The sequence below is a fragment of the Hyaena hyaena genome, unplaced genomic scaffold (genome assembly GCF_003009895.1).
Source record: "Hyaena hyaena isolate Hyena2069 unplaced genomic scaffold, ASM300989v1 scaffold_268, whole genome shotgun sequence".
Lineage (NCBI taxonomy): Eukaryota > Metazoa > Chordata > Mammalia > Carnivora > Hyaenidae > Hyaena > Hyaena hyaena.
In genome coordinates this window covers 141908-162044 of record NW_024080898.1, presented here as the reverse complement: position 1 = coordinate 162044, position 20137 = coordinate 141908, and the positions used below count along the sequence as shown (strand labels likewise).

Here is a 20137-nt window from a genome sequence, read left to right as displayed (position 1 = left end):
GTATCAGAGAAGTGGCTGGAAGACTGGACCTATGTCTTCACCACTTTAGAAGTCACGGGCATGTACTTGGGGCATAGTGCTATCGTAATCATCATGTTCGAATTATCATTTACAAAATATTGACTGTTTTTAAGAGCAGCTTTTGGTCTCTAGAACAGTTGAGCAGAAAGTAGAGTGTTCCTTATACCTCCCAGCTCCCACCCACAGTTTACCCTATTATGAACATCTTGTATTAATTTAGTATATTTGTTACAATTGAAGAACCAATATCGATACATTATTATTAGCTGAAGACCATAGGATACATTAGGGTTCACTCTATTGTTCCTTCTATGGTTTGGACAAATGTATTATGAATGATATTTATCAGCTTTACAGGATTATACAGAATAGTTTTACTGCCCTGAGATTCCTGTGGGCTCCATCATATTCCCCTTCTTCCATCCCCTCAAGCCCACAGCCACCACTGATCTTTTACTGTCTCCATTGTTTTGCCTTTGCCAATATGTCATACAGCTGGAATCATTCAGTCCATAGATTCTTCAGATTGGCTACTTTTGCTTGGCAATACGCATTTAAGTTTCCGCCATCTTTTCATGAGTTGATAGCGCATACATTTCCATTACTGAATAATGTGTCACTGTACGGATGTACCATAGCTTATTTAGCCACCAGTGTATAGAAGGTCAATTTGGTTGTTCCCACGTGTTGGCAATTATGAATAAAGCTGGTATAAATATTTGTGTGTAGATTTTTTCATGGGCTAACTTTTCAACTCATTGAGGTAGAAACAAGGAGCACACCTGCTGGATCGATGTTAACATTTTTGCTTTTTTATATTTTAACTTTAAAAGGCCTCCAGCACACGTTCAGAGTTCTGTACAAAGTTATACAAGAACAATTATACTTGAAACATTTCAGTGAGTGTGGGGGGGGAGGGGCAACAGTAAATAAGGGGACAGTCTGGCATGTACACTCCATAAAGACTTTGCAGATCTAAATATTTCAGTATGCACTGTTTTGTTTTTTAAAGTTTATTTATTTATTGGGAGAGGGAGAAAAGGAGAGGGAGAGCATGCATGAACTGGGGAGGAGCAGAGAGAGACAGAGAATCTCAAGCAGGCTCTGCACTGTCAGTGTGGGGTCTGAACTTATGAACCATGAGATCATGACCTGAGCCGAAATCAAGAGTCAAACGCTTAACCAACTAAGCCATCAAGGGACCCCCAGTGCACATTGTTTTGAACCCCATTACATGAATACACTTTGGTTATTCGGCAATCCAACAAGCTACAAAACTCTGTAGTTAAGTAGCACCTTTATTACCATATGGGAAAGTTGAATAAAAATCCATATAAAGTAAATATTCAAATAGAGGTTATCTATTCAAATCAATAACTTGAATCAATCTATTCAAATAGGTAAGTGTGACCCACATCTCATTTTACCTCATTTGAATATCTTTAGAGAGAAATCAGTGTAATGGACACTAACATTTTCAGGACTTGGTTTTAACAGATATTGAGGGTTTGCTGACACTGTTTTATCTATCCCTCAGTGTTTTGCTTTTTCATTTTAAAATAAATTCTGCACATATTTACATTATTTGCAGTGGCTGTCTACTATTGCACATTACAGTCAGTGAATTATGCTCCTGAAAATTTTCCATTGTTGGATAGTAAATAATACCACAGTGGATATCTTGGAGTCTAAAGAGTGTTGGTATATCATAAAAACTAACATACACAAACCTTTCTCTTCCTCTCCTAAGACCTGGTACAATGAGAGAGAAGCATTAGAGTCCGAAGGATGGAGGGTAAGTTATCAACCATATGAATTTCCCTTGAATCAAACTTCACATCTTTTCCTGCTCAATGAAGAACAAAACAAGTCTCCTGCAGGCAGCATGGAGAGAGGAGGTCAAACATATGTCTGAAGGCTCTTGTTGGGCTTCTTGTCCCAAATGTACCCATTTGCTGAGTCCTTTTCTCCCAGTTGGACTAACAGGAAAGAGGGAAGGGTTCTGACCCTTCTAGATTATGGAATTTCCCCCTATGAAAATAACCCAGGGGACTGGGAGATAAATGGTTCCCCTTACAAAAGATTTTGGCTTAATCTCCAGATGGGGGATTCCTGAATAAAAGAGTAAATGTGATTTTATAGCATGGTGCCAAATTGGTTTCCAAAAGAGCTGTACCTTTGTATGTCCCTACCAATTATGAGTGAAGCTGCCCAAATTTTAAATTGGCCAAATTGCATAAATACCTTTAGCATTATTGTATTCCAATAATAAGGCTGCTGGGCAGAAATTGCTGATTGTTCCCTGGTAGAGCTTGCCAAAATCCAACAAATCAAATTGGGTGTTAGTACCCTTATACAGACAGTGGGGGCTGTCTAACTGAATCGGGACCAGTTGGAAAGCATGAAATTACTGACTTTGTTTAAATCTAACTGCAATTTATCTGAAAGAACAGCACTGAAAGGTGACATTTGTCTTAGTGAGTTTCCCATTCATTTCTGGAACTGGAGTTCATCAGTCATGCAGCTCAAGTGCATGATACACGCAGATGAATATTTATTATAGATGATGGAGTATCCTTCTGGCAACATAATACACTTCTTTCACCTGAAAAGGGAATTCAAACAGATCCATGATAGACTGCTTGTGTGACTGCGGGGGCCTTTCACCTCCCTTCAGGAGAAATCTGTGGAGAATCCACCATTTTGGTTAAGGGTGTATCCACTTGGTTAGTACCCATGTGTAAACTCGCTTTAAAACATCATGACTAGCTAAATTTAGCTAAGTAAATTTGGTAATTAAGGAAATAGTGGAAAATAGTTGCTATCTCAAAAATAATTCATTACTGCTTGGTGAAAAACCTGGTTATATACCCGAGTTCAGCCCATCGTTTTGAAGTACATTGGTTATTTGAATGTAACCTATTGTTTGAATCTCTGTAAGTTCATACGTGAAGATACAGATTTGGCCAGATCCACAGTTTCTATGAACTCAAGAAGGATCTTAAAATAAAGCATGCATTTCCAACATTGATCTGACACTGGAGGTTAAGTGCTTCTTTCTTAGGAAATGCAAGATCAAAGACAATGAAATGACAGGAAAAAAATATACTCAGAGCATCATTTTTTCTTTTTAATTTAGAAGCCACTCCTCTTCCCCGGAGAGCTGAGCAGAAAAATCACTAGAAAAATAGCTTCCTTGTGCCCATTAAGCTACCTTTTGTTTTCTTTTGATGACCGATGGGAATCTTGTTCATTAAAATTGTATGGATGCCTTCTCCTTTCCTCCCACTGTTTATTTACCCATAAAAAATAGATGATTTCAAGAATTCAAACATCACGCTTTCCAAAGCTGCTGAAAAACCTCTATGAACAGTCATCTGTGTTTGCAGAACCATTGAGAGTTGCCTAAAATATACATCAGTGTATTCAAGCGGGTATCTTTGTGGAGGTGTGGACAAGGCTGGGGGGTCTGAGGAAAAGTAGCATTACAACAAACCTTTCTTGTATTATTTTAACAAAGAAGAATCATTCTCCCTTCCCAGTCTCCAGACACATGCCTTTCCCATTATGTGCTAGATGCAAGTTACAGGAGGCACAGTGAGTATGGGGAGACTGAAACCAAAAGTATGGTCACCGAGGAAGATTAAACTCAACTTGACCTAGAAGGCTGATGGACAAATGATTATTAGAAAGAGGATATGCATATCTAAATTGCATTTTATCTCTATTACAGTCTAAAGACATTATTGATATTGCTGTTTGATAATTCGTCAACGCGAAAATGTGTCCACTTATCTCTGGTTATAAAAACAATCATTGATTCAACCCCTCGACGTGGGTCTTGCCAAATTATCATGGGCAGATGGTCAGACCATTGAGTCAGGGTTGGATCCAAATCACCTCTGTCTTTCCTCTCTCTCTCCATTTCTCCTCTTTTCTTCCTATCTCCCCAACAAGCATTATTGTGTTTCTGCTACATGTTTAACATAGTCTGGTGTCTGGTCATACAGACTGCTCACTGGTGATCGTGGCCAAGTCACTTGAAATGTTGGAACTTTGATTTTTCCTCCTTAAAATGGGAATGGATTCTGCCCTGAGTAACTCACAGAGTTGTTAAGAATCATGATAGTCAAAGCATCTGTAGACAGTAAGATGCTGTAGAAACATGAAAATTCAGGTCTTGGTAAGGCTACAGTATTCATTTATGTGTTCATGGAGCACAAACTATATACTAGGCAATGAGCCTAGTTTAAGGCATGTGAAAATTAATAAAATGTACTTGCTCCCTGTGCTTTCTATTTTTTCAGTGCAGTGGGGGGAGACAGATGTATAAGGAACATAGGTAGGGGAGTTGGTGTTGGGAAGAACATCCCATACAGACAAAACATACAGTATAACACGCAGAATGGAATCCAACAGATGGGCTTTGAATTGTAGCTTCCACATTTGCTATCTGCATGGTCTAGAGCACGTTACTTAAATTCTCTAAGTCTCAATTTATTCTTTGAAAAACGAGAGTAATAATAACAGCAGCAATCTCTCACAGTTGTTTAACACAGGGCTCTGCACATAATAAGCGCTTAGTAAATGCTTCTGTGGCAGGGATTACTCGCTTCCTAATTCTGAGACAATCAGCAGGGGAGAGAAAGAAAATGGGGTTACCTTTTCCATGGGTGGTGCCACTTGCTTCTTTCAGAGGGAGAATTTTTATTTGTTTCTTTGTTTGTTTGTTTTTAGCAAGACAACAGTCAAGAGGGAGGTATTCCAGTTGTTACACCAGCTGCTGCAAATGAAATTTTCCTGCCTCTGTATAGTTTTCCCAGTGGGTGTTTCCAAGGTGGACTTCCTAGCCTGTGTGGTCTGTAAGGTCCTCTTTCCAGCCAGGCAGGCTGTGCTGTGCTGCAGTAACAAGTAGCCCCCAACTCAAAGGTTGGTTTCTTACTCACGTTACCCATCCATTGGGGGTTAGCAGGGGCGCTTGAATCATCTTGGCCTCTCCAGGATCCCCCTGAGAGAGGCTCCGTGAAACCAGTTCCGTGAATTTCAAGGCAGGAAAAGGGAACGTGGTAGAGCTTGCATTGGTTCTTGATGCTTTTTCTGGAAGCGACACAGATTACTCTTGCTCACACTTCACTAGACAGAGAGGGGAAGGGCGATGCCACCGTGTACCAGAAGGGTAGAGAACTAGATATATTTGGCGAACAGCACTGAGTATGCCCACGGCCTCTAACAGTTCTTTCCCCTTCTTTCTTGCTCATGGAAACCTGACTTTATTAGGGCCACAGTGTGCTAAGCCTTAGGGGACAAATCACTATGGCTCTCATGACATCATGGTGATTCCATTTGTCTTTACCAGTGTTTGAGCTAGACGATAGGTAAGCATGTGGCCAGCTCTGACCAGTACCCTGCTTGAGGAACTTCTGGAAAAAGGCTCTCCCTGATTAAAGAAGAAAATGGCACAAAGATAGGTTTTTTTGCTGTAGTTCTTCCCCTGTCCCCCCATGGGATACTGTAACTGTTACTGTGTGCCGCAAATAAACTTTTACATTATTTAAGCCCCTCTATGTCGAACTTCTGTATTTTTAGCCAACATAGCTGAATCTCATCTAACTGGTAGGCTATGTCAGTGTTTCCCAAACTTTCCTAATCCTTAGAGGCATTTATTAAAAAGAGATTCCAGGCCCTTCCTTAGGAGACTCCTAGTAAGTAGGTTAAGGGTGGGGCTCAAGAACCTGCATTTTAACAAGTGCCCTCAGGCGATTCTTACGATGAAAGTTTGAAAGACACCATGCCAGCTATATGTAAAATACCCCCCACTCATATTTTTTTAAGCAGGAGGCTGATTGTTGTTTCTGAATGTGTATTTGCGTGTGTGGTTTGCCTATTTTTAAAGTTCCACAGCAGGAGTACAGAACATGTTCTAGAGGAGCCAGGGAGACAATGGAGGTCCCTGGATAGGACAGGAGGTCTGGAGGTCAGGTCAGGAGAGCCAGGGAGGTGAAGAGAAATCTCACATGTCAGTTGGGCATGGTGACTGGTTATACTTGGAAAGTGATCCAAGAATCTAGGAGAACCCCTGGGTCTTTGTGTAGGGTGACTGGGCAGGGCTGTGCCCTGACCAAGGCAGCAGATGCTAATGGAGGGACGGGTCTGAGGAAGAATAGAGATGGGTTTGCGTGCGACTCAATGAGGTGCCAATGGGCAGAGCTGTAGCCGCCCCTTCCCCAGGCCCGGGCTGAGTGGTGGCGGTGGAAGTGGTAAGGGAAGTGAATAATTCAGGCAATAAGTTTGCCATCCAGCACATCTCCTGGTTCTGACCAGGCCACTGGCTCTATTGTCTCTTTTTAGGCTAAAATGTTTCTACTTCTTTGTGTGGACATCTTGTCTCCCCAGCATCAAGACAGGAAGGAAGGCAATGAACAGGCTGCTTTATCTATTCACCCATTCATTCATTCATTCATTCATTCATCCAGGTGTGGTGTTCAATCTGTACAAAGAGCTGAGGATGAATTGATGAAACAGACACGGTTCTAGCCTCTGTGGAGCTTAGATCAATGGAGAAATAAGAAAAAAAGAAGAAAAAAAATAAATGAAATTCTGAACTATAAGAAATTCTTTTTTAATATTTATTTATTTTTGAGAGAGAGTGTGAGCAGGGGAGGGTCACAGAGAGAAGGAAGCAGACAGAGAATCCAAAGCTGGCTCTCACTGTCAGTGAAAAGCCCAGCCTAGGGCTTGAACCCACGAACTGTGACATCACAACCTGAGCCAAAGTCAGACACTCAACTGACTGAGCCACCCAGGTGCCCCTGGACTATGACAAGTTCCATGAGGGAACCAAGCTTTGTTCAGGAAGGAGACAGGGTAGTGGAGTGAGCACAACTTTTGGGGAAAAGAGACACCGGCTTGGGCTCTCACTGTCCAGCTCTGCAGCTTCTAAAAAGTTGCAGCCTTTATTCCCTCATCTGTAAAATGGGATTCCCTCCATCTGTCACAGCTGTTGTGGGGTTCAGAGGAAGTGATGCTATGGTGACAGACCACGCCCACATCTCCGTGGCTTACAAGAACCAAATGTATTTCTCGTTCACATTTCATGTTGATTGCAGGTCAGCTATACCTCTACCATGTTCCCTTCTCTCTGAAAGGGGCAGCTGGTATCAGGGACACTGTCATTCTTGTAGCAGAGAAGAGTGAGGTGGGAATGACATGCCTCTTACTGCTCCTGCTTGACGTGGCATACAGTTTCACCCATGTTCTACTGACCAAAAAAAAGGCTCATGGCTTAGTCTGAGGTCACTGGGGTGTGAGTCTCCTTATCCTGATCCTCCTCCCATAAGCCTTCAGTTGCTCGTTTTCCACTCCTGGATGAATTTTCTTCTTCTTCCAAAGCCAAATTTGGATACCAGGAGGCCAAGGTATATTTACTTGTTCTGGGTGTGTCATTTGCACAGGTCTCTCGGGTTGACTTGTCCATAATTAAGTGGCTGCTGAAGGAACAGCTTGTCCAATCTGTCATTCATTTTCTTTTTCTTTGTTTTTCTTCCTCACTTCACTGTGGACCCAGTGGCCTTTTCCTAAAAAGGCTGTGAGACACAGACCTGCCAAGGGAAGGTCAGAATGGTGTGTGTGTGTGGGGGGGGGGGTAAGAATCACAGAATGGTTCTCGACATCTCATCTGAGAACACTGATTTAGATGCCAACAAAACTCCAGCAGGATATTTGCCACTCACTGAGTATTTCACCATAGCAAGCATGGCGTGAAGAACTTGAGATAATGAGATAACTCATTAAATCTTCTCTAGAACCTTACCCAGTGGGCACTACTGTTCCCATTTTACACATGATGGGACTGAGGATTAAGGTTTATTTAACACCCCAAGGCCACCTACCTAATAACTGGCAGGGCTGAATTCAAGTTCAGGTCGATCTGGCTTCAGAGCTCATCCTTCTAATGCTATATAACACTACTCTTCTCTTTCCCATGTTGCTATGTTGTCCAGAACTATTCACCGCCGGCCCCTTTCCTGTGGTAGGATTGCACACACCCCTCCTCCTCATGCTGCGTGACTGGTAGTGTCCCCTGTAGAAGGGAGGGAGGTCCCCCTCCCCCCTGCCCAGCCTCCCTGACTGACTTTGGGTTTGGCCATATGACTTGGTATGGAGCGTAGATTGTAAGTGCATGTGACACATACCACATTATGAATCATTACACACTTCTGTCAGTGCTCTTGCTTTTCCCACGAGAGTGGCACTCTCCACACAGCTTGGATCTCCTTCAGCTTGGATCCCAGTGTGAGAAGACATGTGGAGCGGAATGTCTCAGTCTGTTCAGGCTGCTATGAGAGAAATACCATAGATTGGGTAGCTTATAAACAACAGACATTTATTCTCACAGTTCTGGGGGCTGGAAGGCCCAAGCTCAAGGGACTGGAAGATTCGTTGTCTGGTGAGAGCCTGCTTCCTGGTACATAGGTGGCCATCTTTGTGCTGTGTGTCTTCACACTGTGGAAACGATGAGTGAGTTCTCTGAAGTGTCCCTCTCTTTTTTTTTTTTTTAATTTTTTAAGTTTATTTTTAATTTATTTGAAAGACAGATAGAAAGCAAGTTGGAGAGGCACACTGAGAGAGAGAGAGAGAGAGGGAGAGAGAGAGGGAGAGAGAGAGGGAATCTCAAGCAGGCTCTGTGCTGTTAGCGCTGAGCCTGACACAGGGCTGGAACTCACAAACGCTGAGGTCATGATCTCAGCCAAAGTCAAGAGTTGGACACTCAACTGACTGAGCCACCCAGGCACCCCTGGAGTCTCTTTTATAAGGGAACTAATTCCATGCGTGAGGGTGCCACCCTTGTGATCTATCAAATCCAAAGGTCCCACCTCCAAGCACCATCACATTGGGCATTAGGTTTCCATATATGAATCCTGAGGGAACAGTAATATTTAATCCACAGAACAGAGCTACCACTGCTGACCTTCAGCCATCAATATACCACAGGAGCTAGAAATAAGTTTCTGCTGTTGTTCTAAGCTACCAAGACTTTGGTGCTTTTGGGACCGCTCCCAAATCTGACCAACATGTCCAAGGATATTCTGAGACACATGGATCATGTAGATAATAATGGCCTCAGGGAAATGGTCCTGGATTTGATTCTTATCTGTGCCCCCTTGGATGGGTTGATAATAGTATATGTGGGAATTAATGTAAGTACAGTACTTAGTCATAAAAACACTTGTCAAACCATACATTTCATAATAACATTCATTACCCCAGTAAGCACTGCTCTTCATGGTGTTGGACTTTGTTCCATTTACCTTAATAAAGTTCCCGAACACAGGTACCATGTCTATTTTGTTCAAATATACCCAGTGCATGTCACATAGAAGATGTTCATTAACTATGTAATGAATGAATGATGTAGGAAGTGTTAGGCAATGAGAAAGTGTTCAGTGAGCAAATACCATTTTGACCTGCTGATTGGAACCAGATCGTTTCTTGTGGAACTTCTCAGAGACTTCAGTGCATTAAAGTGAATTGTGCTCTTCAGAGGGGGGTGGGGCCAGTGGGCAGCACTAAAGTATTGACCATGGGACTCTTTTCTTCCCAGGAACTTCTAGGATGAAATGCTTTGTTTTCCACCTTAGCCTGTGGACTAGACCTCAAAGAGGGCCATTGTCTGTAAGCTGACCAGAATTAGAAATGGCTGGCTGCGTTTCGGATCATTTCTGTCTGAGAAGAGCTTCTGTATATCACCTCACTCATCTGTCCCTGAATATCCTAATCTGTCCAAGGGGAAGGTCTTCCTTGCCTGTCTCATGTTTTGGAGGAAAAAAACAAATGAGGCCATGAAGTAGACTGAGAACAGAGCCTGTGGCTTATTTCCTGGGACTCCAAAACTTATGAGCTGTCACATGATGGAACTCAACACATTTCTGTTGAGTGAATTCATTGCACCAACCCAGAGCAAGCAGTAAGACCGAGACGGAGTCGGGCCTGCACAGTGAAAAGCCAGCCAGAGGTGACCTGGTGACATCTTCCCAATAAAGCAGCCAGCTTTTATCTAGGTCTACCATGGCAAGAGTTCCATTGTGGGTAGTGAGCCTATGCAATTCAGGAGAACAGTGAGTTTGTACAGTAAGAAATCACAAGGGGTGTGGCAGATGCCACTGCTTTGTCAACTTAATCTATTCCCAACACTTCTTCCCTGCTAACAAAGCCTTGTTTTTGTTCACCTTCTTTGGAGGCTGTGTCTTTCAAAAGAAGAGAAAGAATGAATCTCAGCAATGAAGATGGCCTCGTTCTCCTTGCCACGGAATAGTTTGGGTGTATACATGTGAGGCATTTCGGGCCCATAGGATATGAAAGGAAATTTGGATGATTGAGAAAGGTTTTCAATATTAAAAGGAGACATGAGAGAGGGGTTATTTCCCCATTTCTCACAGTTCCCCTTTGCTGACCTTGCTGTGTCCACATGTAACACCTGAAACTGTGGCCGTCATCTTGTAATCACAGTAGAGGTACTGCTAACAGAGATGGCTGAGTGGGCCCCTGGAATGTGCTGGTTTCTTGAAGAGTTCATCAAAGTCTTGAACTAAGCAGTCCTGGGGTCTCTGCACCCAACTTTATATTATTTTGTGAGACAACAGATGTCTTTAGTGTTTGACCATTTCATTGGGTTGGCTATTACTTGCAGTTTGAAGCTTCCTAACAGATATAAGATGATGCAACAGTGAGCAAACCATGGGCCTATCTATCTATCTATCCTTCATGATCTCACGGCCTGGTTTTAAAGGCTGCAAGGCAACAATTAATGCCAGTGTGGTCCAATTAATACCATAATACAGTTATAAACTAGGTGCTTCAGGATGGTGCAGGGGAATGGACTTGGTCTGCCCTGGAAGGGTGAGGAAGGCTTCAGAAAGGAGGTGGCTTTAGGTGGAGGTTTGAGTCAGATGGGCTTTCCAAGCCAGGAGGAAGGAATCGTACATTCAAAGGCAGGGAGATCTGAGAGTGTTATCTGATGAAGGCATGTTTGTTTTCGGGCTACTGGGTTGGAAAAGGAGCAGATGAGACTGTGATCATGAAGGACCTGGTAAGGACCCCAAAGAGGCACTGATGGTTGAGGCATAGGCATATCAGGTCTTGGGGACAGGGGGCCTGAGTCCCAGGCATTCGTGCGGTCAGTGGCATTTTTGAATGCCTATTGTGCACAAGGCCCCAAGCTGGGAGCCAGGGCTGCAGTGATGAAAGTGGGACTCCAATGTCCGTAGGGTCCAGTTCCGTCATCGTCACCTGAGTCTCCAGTGGCTGGACCAGAGTTTAGCATCCAGGGGACTCCCATAATTGTTGCCCAAATGAAGTATGCAGACAGTATCCCTTACTGTGGGGACTCTGCTGACCAGGGAGAAAAGAGGCATTTAACAAAAAATGAAATGGATCTTTGAACTCAATTTTGATTAAGTATCATTAGATGAACATATTTCAGTGTTCTGAAACCAAATTCCGTGGGGACCTAACAGTCAAGAAAGGCCATCCCAAGAAACCGGCCGGTAAACATTTTTTGGTCTCAATCTCTCTGGGACTCAGTTTCCTTATTTGTTAGCTGAGTATAATAGTACTTATTCCCAAGGGTTGTTGAGAGGTTAGAGATAATGCATTTAATATTTTTTAACCTTTTTTTTACATTTATTTAATTTTGAGAAACAGAGACAGAGCATGAATGGGGGAGGGGGCAGAGAGAGAGAGAGGGAGACACAGAATCTGAAGCAGGCTCCAGGCTCTGAGATGTCAGCACAGAGCCCGACATGGGGCCGGAACCCACAAATCATGAGAGCCGAAGTCAAACGCTCAACCGACTGAGCCACCCAGATGCCCCACATTTAATATTTTTAAAATGCAGTTCAGGTAAGTCCTCAGGAAGAACCAACATGGGGGAAGAGACTGCATTTTGGAATTCTCTTGCACAGCCCAGGTCCAAGCCAAAAGCCATGATTTTCTGGTGGTTCCTCAGAACTCATTTCCGGACGATGCTGGGAAAAAAGAAGGGATTCTTACATTTCATAATGAAAAAACCTTTTGTGAATTGGCTTGATGTCAGAGTTATTCCGTCAGTAGTTCCTGGCAAAAAACAAGCCAGCAAGCAAACATCTGTGTTGCAGGTAGTCAAAAGTGGGTTAATGGATTAAAAGGACCATTTAAAGGGAATGAAGAAAACTCAGTTTCCGAGGAGCAAATGCAGGGGTGGGTGGGGAAGACTGGTGGCTTGTGTTGCTCCGTTCACCATTAAAGTGACTGGTTGGTTTTCGTCACGTCCAGAACCATGGAGAAGTTGCCAGGGGCCAAGCTGGCAGAGCTAGAGCATGGGCGGGCTCTTACACCAAGACCTTTGGGTAAATTGTCTCTGCCCAAGGCTACGCCCCTGACTTCTGGATCCCAATCCATAAATATCTGTGCCTGAGTGAAGATCCCAAGTGAACCAGAAGTGCTCCTTACGGGATGGACATTCAAAAAGCGCTGGCTCAGAATTCTCTGTGCCAAATGCTTGCCACCCTGAAGGCCAAGGGCCAATTGCATTGAAAGGGGGAGACAATGAACAGCTTCTTTATGTCAAGTGCCACTGTGCTGGATGACTTACGTGCCATAAACTTTGTGATCTGCACAGCAACCTTTCAACATGGGTACGGTCCCCAATGTACAGATGAGGACACCGAGGCTGAGAGAAGGTAACCAAATCATTTCTGGTGATAAACGCAAAAGGCCACAAAGCTGGGATTTGTAAACTGCCAGTTTTTTGTTTTTTGGTTTTTTTTTTTTGCCCTTGAAATCCTAGTAAAAGGAAAGATTGTGGGCATCTTTCCCATAATTTAATTCGAAGATGTGTCTAAAATGGGCAGACTTGTGTTATATTATTTCTGTGAACTCACTGGAGGGTATGCTCCATGAGAGTGGATGGGGTCAGCTGTGCCCCACCACCTGCACCCAGCACAGCACAGCTATGGCTCTCGACCAGGGGCGGTGACAGATGAATAGACGAGTTTCTCAGCTTTTGATTTCAAGAGGTCGCTTATTCCACAAAGAGCTCTCCAGAAGGGAAGCCTGGAGAAATAGAGACACGGACTTGGGAGGGCTTCCGGAGCAAATTCTGATCGACTGCCTGAATCTTTCAATGACTCATTTTGGGCCTTTTTCAGAGAGAACCCAGGACAGGAAGTGACAGACGTTGAAGACATCTGGGCCATAAGTAATCACGCAGATTTTACAGAAAGCATTTGATTGAACTGTAAGAAGCTTCTGCAGCAAATTGCTCTTTCAGTGAAGGTACTGAGTCAGCGAGGAAAGGGAAGATTAAAAAGACATCTCCTAGGGCTGAACGGGAGGGAAGGGCCAGGCCACAGGCTTACCTGACCTGTCTGATGGGTGAATGACCAGGGGGCTGGTCCACCGAGGCCTCTGGTTTGATCTCCTTGGTCAAAGGGCTGCAGAATGGGAGGCTCTAGAAAAACGGAAGGGCCTACACCACCCAGGCAAAATCCTACCACCGATCATCCACTTGCTTGACCATCAGTGAGGAAAAGTGTCCTTCCTACCAGTAGACAAGGGGCCTTTTCCCAATCCCGGGCTGATTTAACTGTGATTATTAGTCCCAGCAGCAGCTGCCATTTACTGAGTACCTATGATGTGATGACAAAAATAGCATCCATGTCACTGAGTTATTGAAAATTGAAAGCATGTGAATTGCTTAGTACAGCCAGATCTGCTGGAACACAACATTTGCACTCCTAAAAATCACCATGCTATGCAAAATCACACAATAAAACCACAGGGCTTAGGGGAAAATGGGGTGAGGGGAAAAACACTCACTGACTTCACCAGCGACCCACACACCCGTACCCGAATATATGCATGTGATAGGGGCCTAATAAAAGGGTAGCACAGTCTGACACACTAAATGGCCAAGAACTGCATAAACACTGTGATAAATACGTCACTTTAGTATCAGAGTGACCTGAAGTTTCCTCGCGTCTGTGGGTGTCAGAAGGGCTGTAGCTTGTGAAGCATCGTAAAGCCGTGACAGGAGTATATGTGAAATCAGATGAGAAGTTGCTACACCAGATGTGCATGGGTGCGGCTCATAACACACACCCTGCGTTTCCACCTGAGGTAGCCGGTAGATATTTGAAGTGTGTTCGGTATGCCCCTACCCAGTGTGGTTTGGCTGGGTGTATCTACTGTTTCTCACAGACGAAGTCCCCCATTAGCAAACATGAAATTGGCATTATGCTCGAATTGCTCCCTCATACATCGGTTGTGCCGGAACAAATGAATGTTTTCAAAATAATCATTATCGCAGAGCTGACTATACAGGATTCATGGCAAATGTGCCATAAATGATAGCTGGGATTGTAACAGCCTTTCATGAAACTCAGTAAGGTAAGGATAAACAGTCACATTTTATAGCTGAGTAACTGAGACTCCTAGAGGTTAACTCCCTTACTCAAAGGTACAGGGCTAGGAAGGGGCAGGGGCTCTAGCCACACCCCATACGTCTCACCATGGGGTGAATCTCCTTTTACATCCAATATGGGATACTGTGTTAGTGGTAGGGGAGGCCACAAGATGAGTCTCTATCTCTGGGTCATCATCTTTGACAGCTCCAGGTATTGTTGCATAGAACGTAAATTCACCTGATTCTTATTTATTTTATTTATCTATTTTTTAAAGTATATTTATTTTGAGAGACAGAGGACAGAGAACATGTGCATTAGTGGGGGAGGGGCAGACAGAGAGGGAGAGAGAGAGAATCCTAAGCAGGCTTCACACTGGTAGCACAGAGCTAGATGTGGGGCTCGATCTCATGAACCATGAGATCATGACCTGAGTGGAAATCAAGAGTCAGATGTCTAACTGACTGAGCCATCCGGGTCCCCCCACACCTGATTTTTAAAGACCAGACAAATATCTGAGACATGTCTGGTCTGTGCTGCTTCCTCAGGGGGGTGTATTTATTCTCCTCTATTCTTGGGCCTGATAGAGTCAAAAATGTTGGAAAGCTCTTTGATGTCTCATGCTACCTGCTGATGTGGAGAAAATCCCTGTATTTAGCCAAAAGCTGCCTCTCTGGACTCTCCACCACTGTGTCCTTATGTGTCCTTAACTGAGCCTTCTTTTCTCCAGCTTGAACTTGGCAGTGCATAGCTTCCTTACCCCTGAAGGTTCTGGGGTCCAGAGCGGAGCACACTACTCCACACATGCCTTCGCAAACCTAGACACAGAAGGTCATATGAGGGGACTCTTGGCCAGAGGTGGGATTGACTTTTATAGCAGATGTCTCCTGTTCCTGGCTCGTACTGATCTTGGGTCCAACTACATCCCTAGACCATTTTTTCCTGAATTCTTGACACCTGCTCTCCCCTCCTTGTTCTGAGTTCAAATGTAGGATTTATGTTTATGCACATTAAAATATCTTTTTGCTCGTCTTATCCCATCAAAGTCCATTTTCCATCGACTTTGTATTATGGAAGACTCCCAACTATTCAAAAGTAGAGAGACTTGGGGCGCCTGGGTGGCTTAGTCGGTTAAGCGTCCGACTTTCGCTTAGGTCATGATCTCGCGGTTCGTGGGTTCGAGCCCCGCGTCGGGCTCTGTGCTGACTGCCAGCTCAGAGCCTGGAGCCTGTTTCAGTCTGTGACTCCCTCTCTCTCTGACCCTCCCCTGCTCACGCTGTCTCTCTCTCTCTCCTAGAAATAAATAAAAAAAAAAATCAAAAGTAGAGAGACTAATAGCATAACGAACCTGCATGAAAACGTCACCACCAGTAACTCTATCAATTACAACACATGGACAGTCTTGATTTGTGAAGACTCGTGTTCACCCATGACATTGGATCTCCAATTGTTTTTAAGCAAAACCTAGACACCATGCCAGTTCACCCATATTCCAGTATGTATCTTTAAGATAAAGGCTCCTAATAAAATAAGAGATAAAGAGTCTTTTAAAAACTTACTCACAAGATCATTCTTATGCCAAAATAAATTAATAGTACTTCCTCAGTATTATTAAATATCCAGTCAGTGTTCAAATGATCTCAATTACTTTGTTCAAATCAGGAGTCCATGTGGATATGTCTTTTGAGCCTATTTTAGTGAATGGGTTTTCTCTTTATTTTTCCGTTTCTGCCTTGAGTTTTTGTTGTTCTTTTAGGAGCCAGGCTGCTTGTTGTTTTTTGAGTTTCTTAAATTAAGAATTTTTGTATAGCACCTCAGTGGCGCCAGTTAATACATGATTTTGTCTTCTGGTTTTCCTGGAACTTGGGCATAGCATTCAATGGCATGATCAGATTTGGTTTTGATTATTTTTCATTGTGGTAAAAAACATATAACATTAAACTTACCATTTCTTAAATGTTTATTAATTTTGAGAGAGAGAGTGGGAGTGAGCACGAGCAGGGGAGGGGCAGAGAGAGAGAATCCCAAGCAGGCTCTGTGTGGTCAGCACAGAACAGACGGGGGGCTTGATCCCATGAACCATGAGATCATGACCTGAGCCAAAATCAAGGGTCAGATACTTAACTGACTGAGCCACCTAGGTGCCCATTAAACTTACCATTTTAATCATTTAAGATGTACAGTTCAGTAGCTTTAAGTACATCCACAATGTTGTGCAATCATCACTACTCTCCATTTCTTGAACTTCATCATTCCAGATAGAACTCTGCATTTCCCCGGTACACCAGTCCCCACCTGGTAACCTCTGTATTACTTCCTGTCGCTATAAATTTGCTTATTCCAGGCAGGTAAGTGGACCTCACGTAGGTGGACCATACAATATTTGTCCTTCTGTGTCTGGCTCATTGCACTTAGCACGAAGCTTTCAAGGTTCACCCATCTTGTAACAGGTACTAGAACTTCGTCGTGTGGATATACCACATTGTGTTTACCCATTAACTTCTTGATCGACATTTGGGTTATGCTTTTGATTTTTGACAAGAACACTCCATTAATAGTATTTGACAAAGAAACGCATAATATCTGGGGCACCCGGGTGGGCCAGTCCGTTAAGCCTCTGACTTGGGCTCAGGTCATGATCTTGTAGTTTGTGAGTTCGAGCCTCGCATCGGTCAATCTGCTGACAGCACAGAGCCTGCTTCGGATCCTCCGTCTCCCCCTCTCTGTCTCTCTTTCAAAAATAAATAAACATTAAAAAAAATAATTAAAAAAAAGGAAACACATATTATCTATACATCCCTCATTAAGGATTCCAAAGTAGAAGTTTTCTACACATCTTTGTCTTCTGTGCATTCTGTATTCCTGTCCTTTCTCACAACCTTTCCCTTCTGTTTACTATTCTGCATTCACCCTCCTCACTAAACGTTGCTCCGGCCTTCAGAAGACCTGGCTTTCTCGCGAGAACCGGCTTCCTCGCAAGAACCGGCTCCCTCGCGAGAACCTGCTTCCTCGCGAGAACCTGCTCCCTCTGCGGTGCTCCTGCCCGCGCCGCACCTCCGATCATGGGGTGGGTTCACAGTGCCGGAGCGGCCTCTCCTGGCCCCCACTGCTCGGTTAGACTTCTGTTGCGCCTTCCTCCCATGATGCTGCCTTCTCCTTGGAGGCTCACCCCATCCTGTGGCTGCCAGTGTCCCTTCCCCACTATTGGCTGGAGACTTTGGTCCTGACTCAGCGCCTTTCCCTTAACCTCACCATTGTCATCATTAGGACGGACCTCACCGGCCCGGGAACACTGCCCACTGCACCGGACCTGGGCAGTCCTTCAGCCTTCCCTGCTGGCCCTGGGCCCCTGAGCACTGGTGGGGCGGGTCACGCCGCTGTGCAGATGGCTGCCACCACAGGTTCACAGCATCGCTGCTGTGCTGGGGCCCCGGGTCCCCTGACATTCCTCTTGTTGGCCCTTGGCCAGCTGTGTCTCTTATTCAGCCCTGTAACTGGCCCTCAGTTCCCACCTCCTCCTCACCTGTACTGTTATTTGGGAGAAAATAGAGTCACTCCCCGAGTGGAATTCCCCTCGGCTTCTGCCCTCTGTGCAATGAAAACTTTATCTTCATCTGTACCTCCACCTCCTTTTATGTTTTAGGGGCCCTATGACCCTTGTCAGAAACCGTAGCCCCCCCACCCCTAGCCTCTGCGATTAAACAGTGACCAGATGACATGGGGCAGGTAGGAGTAAGAGAAGAGAGGGAAGGAAGGAGGAGGAAGGGAATGAGAAAAAGGGAAAGGCAGTAGGAAAGCCGAGGTGGTGACAGAGAGAAGAAAAGGGAGACAGGTACTTAGCCCTTCCCTCCAATGTTCTGGGTTTTTTTTTTTTTTTTTTTTTTTTGGTTTATTTATTTTACCACTGAGTGTTCTCTCAATGGCCTTATCTTTCTCTGCTTCCCTTTGAGCGTTGGGGGCAGATTGCCTCACCTCGCTGCCTCATAGGGAAGTTATGAAGATCGAGTTGACAAAGGGCTTTGTGCTCTATCCCACAGGTGCCTGCATGGAGACCCTGGCCCAGGAATCCTGGGGGGAGGGGATCGACCTCTGACCCCAGGTGGGCTGGCATCTGGAATTTGCATCGTGGGTTCACACAGCACCGGAGATGCAGAATCCTCCGTCTTCAAGCTCTTGATACTTTTGAGTAGTGGTACAGACACAGAGGCTTCCCCCACAGAGTGGGGGACCGGATGGAGACCTGTGAATACGTCTGATTGCTTTCCTGGCATCGTTACAGAGCATCAGCAAGAAACTCCTGTTATAAGGTGCTTTTTGTAAATGTGCTTTTTGTCCAACTATTCCATTGTTCACCCATGTGGTCACTTACTCGCATTTGTGGATCTTGATTCACATTCATGTGCCAATGAAAGAGGCCCGTGGAATCCTGAGATACAAAGTTTTTTCCTGGCTCTACCTGAGCCCTTAGAGCTGAGAGAAGTCTCCTCTACCTTCCTCCCCACCTCCATCCCCACTATACACAGCTGCCCTTGACATCTAGCTTCCCTTCACATCTGTCCACAGCAGAGAGTCCGCTACATGAGAAGAGAGACTATGTCACCACTGGGTAGTCGTTCTCATTATTAGAAAGTTCTTCTGAGGTTATCTGGTTTGTGTGATCTTGGGCAAGCCACTTCCCTTATGTGGCCTGCAGATTCCCATATGAACACAAGGCAGTTAAAGCAGTGGATCTGCCCTAATTTTAGACTTCTGTTTACTTTGAGTCAATGCCCATTTTTGTCTCCTGAAGCATCCTCAATCCTCCTGGTTTTCATCCTTGGTTGTTAATCACATTTTCTTTTCTTTTTCCTCCGCCTCCTCCTCCTCTCAGGCTCTAAATATTCCTCAGGGCTTGGTGCATTTCTCACGCTATATTTAACTTTCCCACTCTCCACTCCAAGCCAGTGTGACTTTATACAACCCCACAATGTATAAAGGAAGGACTTTTGAAGGCAGATCTCTACCCAGCCCTCACGTATCTGCCTGATATCTGCACTTGGATGTCTCATGGTTGTTCAGCCTCACGGTGCTCCATCTACATGCTTGGTCTTCCCCCACCTGATTTTCATCTAGCCTTTGAAGTCTTAGGAAATGGCTCCAGGCAGAAGACTGTTTTGAGTTTTCCTTAATCCTCTCTGCCAACCTATGGTCTACTGGGCCTACTAACCAAAGACTTCTCTAGACTGTTCATTTTCATCCACCTCAACATGACACCAGCACTTCGGCTCTTCTCTGGGCTTCTGCTGCAAAAGCTTCCTGGATTCTATTCCTGTCCTCTCTTTCTGTCCCCTCTTCCTGGCCATTCTCTAAACTGCACCAAGATGAGATTGGAATCATATCCTTCCTCTGCTGAAAAGGCTTTAACATCTTACCCTGATGCCCAGAATAAAATGCAAAACCTTGACTGAAGAATACAATCTCCTATTTGCTCTGAACCCCCTACCTTGCTCCCTGAGTTCATCTTAGGCCGAGATTCATGTGCTCAGACCACACCGGGATTCTCTGCTTCTCCAACATGCAGTTCTTACCCCATTTTATGGCCTTTGCATGGATGTTTCCTCTACTTGGACTTCTCTTCCCTGTGCTCTTTCCTTCACTGCAGCCTCCTCTTCTGGGTTTCTGTTGAAATCACTTTGCAA

At 44.5% G+C, this 20137-nt stretch overlaps 1 long non-coding RNA gene across 1 annotated transcript in view; it reads left to right on the top strand.

Moving 5' to 3' along the window:
- Positions 1-20137, top strand: part of LOC120240876 — a 117322-nt gene that overhangs the window by 76879 nt on the left and 20306 nt on the right. The window contains exon 3 of the long non-coding RNA XR_005530759.1: positions 18497-18766. This is a non-coding gene — a long non-coding RNA (uncharacterized LOC120240876). The remainder of the gene's footprint in view (positions 1-18496; positions 18767-20137) is intronic.